Here is a 7,239-nt window from a genome sequence, read left to right as displayed (position 1 = left end):
ATCGGCTGCGATTCAAATCCCCTCAAAGGTTCCCTCCCAGTAAGAGTTAAATGTAATGTTAGGAAAAAAAACATCTGCGCAGAAAGAGCAGAACCCAGATCCAAACGTGGCTCCAGACTTGACCTTTTACGTTGTTCATGCAGGCTTGTGATTAGCAGTCTGCAGCCTCACAGCCGACATTTTGCTTAGTCATTAGTAGACAAGAACACAAAAACACACCAATAGAGAAAGACTTGTTGCTGAACACGTTCTCTATATGAATGAATTGATTACATTAAATATGAATTGATCAGTTGTCTTCTCAGCTGCTGTTTTTGGCATTAATAGCATCTAAATAAGCACAAACAATGCTTATTTGAATTACTGATGGCTCCTCTGCATTGGAATCTGTGTCCATTAGACCTCAGTTTAGGGCAGTTGAATACACACAAGTATTATTTATTCGATATGAAAATGAAAGCAGGGAGCAGACGGCGGCGGCGCCGCGCGGGGACACAAAAGCAGGATCTCTATATCCTATATAAAAATAAATGTGTATTCAGTTCTTTTAGCTGCTCTAGATGACATTCAGCACTTCCAACAGGTAAACTAAGAAGACGGGGATGATATTAAACTATTTTAAAGCCAATCTGAAGGATTTTGACTGTTCTCTTTGTTGCCTGTGAAATCAAAGATGATTCAACCTTCAGCCGTGGAAACTTTTGCTCCACATCTGGAAACGACGGGTTTGTTTGTTTTTCTGAAAGTAAAGTTGTTGGATGAACACGTCTTTGGCAGAACACTACAGGAAAGGGAATAATGGAGGGAAATGCAAAAAAATAAGTGGAAAAATCCAGTACCCACTGGCCAGAGCAGAAGTGAACGTTCGTCTCAGCACCACTAACCAGACTGGTTCATCATGCAAAGGTGAGCAGTTTAATGGCCTTCAGGTGGGGATAAACAAAACAAAACAAGTGGAATTGGATTGTTGTGCACTGAATTTGACAATAGCAGACTTATTTTGACTCATGTTAGACTTCATTTGCAATTTTGAAGATATTCCAGACAAAATTGATTAAAAACAACCAAGGACCAATGTTTTTATTTTTTTATTTTTTATCATCACACAGTTCCCACCTGTGTCGGGGACTGTTTACGCCCCCGAAGATCTCATTAATTAGGAAACTGGCCGTCAGCTACAACAATCAGAATGAGAGAAAATGTTATTCAAGAATTATAACTTTGTCCCTGTGAGGACCTGTACAGGGCCCTTTGCGGGGGGGGGGGGGGGGTCCACTGGTGCTCCACTGGGTCTTCTGAGGTGGATGTTGCAACCAGTGTTCTGTCGATTGTTCCGTCACATTCCCTGAATGGTTGATTGTACTGGGATCTGGGGAGTTTGGAGGCCAGGTCAATGCCTCAGGGGCCCTTGTCAACTTCCTCCAACCATTTCTGAATTCTATCATTGGGCCACATTATCCTGCAGGTGGGGGGTGTCCGTTGGGAGTGGTTTCCACTAAAAGTGTAGGTGAGTGGTGCAAATGAAATGAGAGACCCAAACATGACCCGTTTAAAAAATTAAGGTTATTCATCCCTATTATTGGATGCATGAATTATAATATGACCCTTTTCAAGAGTACAATAGGAATATTGTGCTCAACGTACCACTCTGTTGCACCACTGCAGCATAAATAACATCGTACTGAAATGATATCAGCCATCACACCCACCCTCATTATTAACTGCCTAAAGTGCACAAAAGACAAGGCCGCCGCACTTTCAGATGGATGTGTGAGGTTAGACGCAACGCTGAGGTCAAGGTGGATGCTTTGTGCACCATGCGCTCCTCCATTTGGCTTCCTCCCTGGAGATCTGCAGAAAACACATTTACCCAACATCTCAGACGGAAAGCTCTTGTGTAGGCTTTTATTCAGGTATTTACTCTTTGATGCAATTTCTGAAAGGTCTGAAGAAAGCCTTCCAGGGGTGGGTTTTCCCTCCTCGCGGTGATCGAGCCACACAGGCGGCAACAGCAGAGGTCAGAACAGAGGTGAACGTTTCAGCTAAAGTGTCCTGGCGCGCATTTTTGTGCTTAACTTTGTGTTTGCCTCAGTTCAAGTTACCGTACACGCAGTTATATCAGATAAAGTGGTCCATCTGATAGTGTCTCACTGGCCATAGCAGAGGTCACCAGGAAAGACTTTAAATATTTAATAAACCTGGCGTTCATTCTCTTCGGGGGATTTGCACTGTTTTGAAAAGCTCGGACTTTAAATCCTCCCAGAGTTTCCCTTTTCATCTCATCTCTTTGGCCCGTGAAAATTGTGAATGGATTGTGTCTCTGATGTTCTGGTTCCAGCGCGCGGCTCTGCAGAGTGATATGAATGGCTCGGATCGTGCATGATTTATTGCCACTGTCTGTTCAGCGACCACAAACTGGAACATGAGGCTACGGAGTACAACAAGGTTCCCAGTGTGTGGCCAAAGAGAGAACTGATCAATGGGAATACTGGGAATTTTCCTTCAGCTATCAACCCTGACAGGCTGATAAACCAGTTTTAGCTCATACATTTATATGAACATGAATATGATTGGATGTTTTGGCTTAATTTGCTGGTTAGCTGTGTGTTCTACTGCTGGCTTATCTGTTATCTATCTCAAGGTTGCCTTTACTGTCAGTGCAGATAACTTTTCAGATCCTTCTTAGTTGAACCAGCCGCCAAGCAAACAGCCTCCTCCGACAGCATCAGTGAACACTGAAATTACAGACAGACGGACCATCTGTACAGGCGCAGCTCACGTTCAACTTTCCACACGAGAGGTGGAAGATTTTCAGAAAAATACAGGTTTAGGCCCTCAAAGAAATGTTTTCTTTCCAAGCCTAATCAGGTCACCTTTTCCAGACCTGTTCTGTTAGAAGAAAACATATTTTACTGGACAGTACAAACATTTCACCTATTTTTTTTATCTTCCATATTGTTACCATGGTGACACTGTGGTCAAGTGGGGCACGAGAAGTCACTCAGTTGTTCAAGAGAAAGTGTCATTTACAGATTGAGAAGAGAAAGAGCAGAGAGTTACTGAGGTTAAAGCATAATATCGATCTATATCTATCTATCTATCTATCTATCTATCTATCTGAATGAGGTATTACATTATATGATATACAATGGGAGCTGTTATATAACAGAATCAGAGTCATCCATGCTGGAATCATTTTATCCAGACATCTTTTATGCTTTCTCTTTTCTACACAATACCTGGCTCCTGCAGGTGGGGGGGCGGTATTAGTTAAGCCACTGCCAACACAGTGCGTGGAAGCAACAATAAAGCTGAAACTCACCATCTTTTCTCCTGCTCACCTCCTCCACTCTCCAAATTGACGGACATTCATTGTCCACGTCTGGCTCTAATAACAAAACGAGGCATTTCATTATCTCACGTTAAACGATCGCAGTATCTAAAGAGCGTTTTCTAATTGTACCGCTGACTTTTTAATTTTCGTAAATGTCATTTACCAAAGATCCAAATGCTATTTTCCTGTAGGTTATTTTAGCTCTTCATTGTGCTGCAGCATATTGAATGTCTCCCTAAAAAGGGGAGATTCATCCATTTTGGGGGTGTAGACGCGACGCTCCGAGGCTATGGTGTGTATTTATCTGCACGACACAAAAGTTCACCTTCACACACAAGAGAATGAAAAAAAGAAAACGTCTTCTAAAGTGCCGTTGACACCCCCCCCCCCCCCCCCCCCATCCCCGCGTGCTTCTTTTAAAGGTTAGATTTGGGTTGACATGACAAGATGAGATGGAAATCAAGCTAAGATTTTAAGCAAATTGAGGATTTTGAATTGTTTTTGTGTTAACAATTAATAAATTAGCCAAAAACTATGACACCTATGTTTAAAGTATCAACCTTTAAGGGTCCAGCAGGTAAAATATTTAGTCATAATTTACAGACTTGACATTAATAGGGTGTGATAAGGTTTTTTTTTTATGAATTAGGAGTATATATTTATGTATAAGTAACAACAACTGATCCCTTTTTAGTCTCAGTTTTGCAAACAAGTTCTGGTAATAATTTCAGAACAGTGCCAAGAATGAAGCACTAAATGCATTTGTGAAAAAACACCTCTTACCTCCTCTCACTGTTGAAAAGGTTGAGGTCAGGGATTTAAATGGACGTCTCTTGGATGATTTACCTGAGCCAGACACGTAGCAGCTTCAAAATAACCCGACATAAGTGCTCTTTCTTTTTAAAGGCCATTGTGTTTGGGGGGGGTGGAGGGGTGGTGGTGGTGGTGGTGGTGGTGGGGGGTGAGCTGCAGAGCTGAGAGTGGAAAAGAAGGTTGTTGTGGCTGCACAATGTTGTAACCAATCTCTGTATACTTCTAATAGTATAAAGTTAATTGGATAACTTAAGGAGGAAGATCAGTAAAGTTAGCCATAACTATTATCAATGAAGGTGAGCGATGAGTCTGAAGGCATAAACAGCAGAATCCCAACACTCCAGAACCACAGTTGATCTGATAGAGGCACTTTGTTCCCATAAAACTGGAGAAAAAGAGGGAGACGACCATCCTGTCAGCCAAATATCAAAACAGAAAGAGGAAAGGGACTGTTACAGGGAACTGCTTACACAACATTAAATAACATTCCTCTCATCACATCTTTGTGCTGTAAAGGTACAAATGGTTAAGTCTGACCTTGTCTCATACTGTGTGACACGTCTGAAAAGCTTGAATAAAAAGGTTGGTGTGTGAATAGAGCAAAAGAGATGGAAAGATGACCATTGGACCCCTGATAAACAGGAAAAAAACATTTTTATGTTGTGTCTTCTGGTGCACACACGCGCACCAACAATAAAAAGGAAACATTAATTGAGAATGCTAAAGTAAAACTAAAGTGCCATCATTAAGATTGTGCTGCGTTGTTGGTCCATTTAACTCCAACAGTAAATGCAAAAACCATTTAAGAAACACACTCAACACACTAAATTTCCAACTAAAGTTCATTTTGAAACTTTTTACAGCTTTTAAAGACAGACTGGTACTTTGAGCACTACAAGCTAAGTGCCATTTAATTCCATTAGTCTGGAGCTACTCATAGGCAAACAACTGAAATGAGCGAGCTGCCATATAGGAAACAGAGTAATTGATCTTTGGATGAACTAAGCTATAAAATGTCATGTATATCAGTGTTAGAGTATATGGAGAGAGGGAGCGAGAAGGACAAGAAGGCCTTTTGTAAACTAATTAGTACCTTTATGTATTTATAGCCAAACACTCCAATTAGAAATGAAGACATGGTAATAGTGATAATATCAAAAGATGATGTGTGTCACAAAGAACGTGCTAGGCCAGACACATTTAATGAGATTTATCATTTATTTATAATGAGGAATGACAGCTGCAAAGTGACGGCGTCCACTGCTGTTAAATGACTTCAGCCTCAACAACTCATGCACGCCTCCTCCATTCCTCCGCTCTCACCTCAGATGGGAGGAGCTTAAACTTACAAGGACAAAGACTTAATTTACAGCTGTTGTTCAACTTATCCTTGTCAGCTTCATAGGACTTAAACAGATGATTAAACAAGACGTCCCTTCCAAAGTGCCAAAAGGAGTGGGGCTTTATTGGAGGGTCACCAGGAGACTGGAGGTCACATTTACTTTGTGTCATCAGACATGTTTCAGGACCCAGAGCAACTACCAATAAAGACAGAAGAGACAACATTTGTGAGTCTCCATTCACAACCAGGGGTCCATCAAAGTGAACCAGCTACAAAGGTTCTGTTATGTCCTCTAGGTGATGCTTGTAGAACATTTGAAGGGAAGAGCTTAAGGAGGAAAGGTCCATATAACCCGTGACTCTATTAACCACAGTGACCTTGACCTTTAGGTCATCCTTGAGTCAGAGTGGACAGAAGGATGATCTTGAAGTAAAATGTGTTCATTTTGACACATTTTTGTGACTCATAATTTTGATGTCGAACATGTTTGCATCAAACCGCATTAATTTATCCACTTTATTCCCAATTAATATGGGTGTCTCACGTTGCCACTTTTGATTATTCAAGTTGTGAATGTAGCCTAACAATATAAACCCCATATGTATCAATGAACTGTGTATACTCTCTTTACCTTCAGGGAAGAAGTAAATAAATGAAGAACAACGAAAAGAAAATGAATATGCAAACAGGGAGCAGATGTCGGGAGTCATCAATTTCAACAGCAGCTCAACAACAGTGCCGTTTGAGAATGCAGGACATGTCTGGAGGTTGAAAGCAGTAAATGGCACAATTTTTGGCTTCTGCACTTGATTCCCTTAAGAACCATCCACAAACAGTCCCTAACAGTGGAAGCACTGCTGCAGTATCAATCTTGATTTGCACAAAATGCGTCCTCTGCTTTGGAAATTGTGGTGCAAAAGCACCAATTTGATAAGCTGCATATTGTGTTAGCAGGAGTGAGGCAGCTTCTCCTCTTTAGACGCTGTGAAGCGGAAATGTTTCAGCAATTCAGCGTGTCGCAACAGCAATAAAGGGGTTTTTTCTGATTAAAAAATATTGATCAGATTATTTACATTGAAAAATGTATCAATTTATGTTGAATACAGAAGAATACAGTGTAGCAGCTTCGTTTTAAGAAGCCATGCGTCCACTGATCCAGGATCTGAGGAGACATTATAACATACAGATCAGGAGAGTCTGAGAATGAAAGGCAGCCTCTGAAAATTGCTTTGTGATGATTAACAGTCCTCCTGATTCAAGGCGATGCCTTCACTGCTGTGCTAAACTCCAGGTTGCCACGTCCTATTATCCCTGCCTCGCTAATGGAAGGAGGAGACAAATAATTCATCTGCCCTGATGGAGACATGGGACATGAGAGGTCTCTGCAGGGGAGGCTGGACCGCTTGTCAGTCAGGGCTAAAGAAATAAAGACTCAAAGTGACAGCTTAAGGTCAAACTTGTTCCTGATTAAAATTGGCATATTTCAGTTTCCAAGCACCAAAAACTCGCTATTATCTCAGTCCCCTGTGATTTAAAAATACAGCGTTGCAGATATGTTTGACCCTTAAATCTGATCTCCATCCAGATATTAAGAATTACATTGACATGAAGTCACAGGGACCTGTGCTTTCAACCTCCAGAATCTAATCAGTTCAGGTTCAAGGCCATGTTGATTTAAGATTATAATAATTCCTCAAGAAAAATAAAATGTAAAGGCGACTCAAATCACTTTGGCCTTCAAACAGGTGTT

The 7,239-nt window shown here is 41.1% G+C and overlaps 1 long non-coding RNA gene across 1 annotated transcript in view; it reads right to left on the bottom strand.

The window, feature by feature from the left end:
- Positions 1-1,091: 1,091 nt before the first annotated feature.
- The window catches only part of LOC105417403 (uncharacterized), a 42,799-nt gene continuing 36,651 nt past the window's right edge, over positions 1,092-7,239 (bottom strand). Inside the window, exons 3-5 of the long non-coding RNA XR_003890794.1 lie at positions 3,498-3,638; positions 3,323-3,388; positions 1,092-2,735 (exon numbers count right to left, since the gene is read on the bottom strand). This is a non-coding gene — a long non-coding RNA (uncharacterized lncRNA). The remainder of the gene's footprint in view (positions 2,736-3,322; positions 3,389-3,497; positions 3,639-7,239) is intronic.

Source organism: Takifugu rubripes, chromosome 14 (genome assembly GCF_901000725.2).
Source record: "Takifugu rubripes chromosome 14, fTakRub1.2, whole genome shotgun sequence".
In the NCBI taxonomy this organism is placed as follows: Eukaryota; Metazoa; Chordata; class Actinopteri; order Tetraodontiformes; family Tetraodontidae; genus Takifugu; species Takifugu rubripes.
Note: the sequence above shows the minus strand (reverse complement) of the source record. Positions and strands in the feature narration are given on the sequence as shown.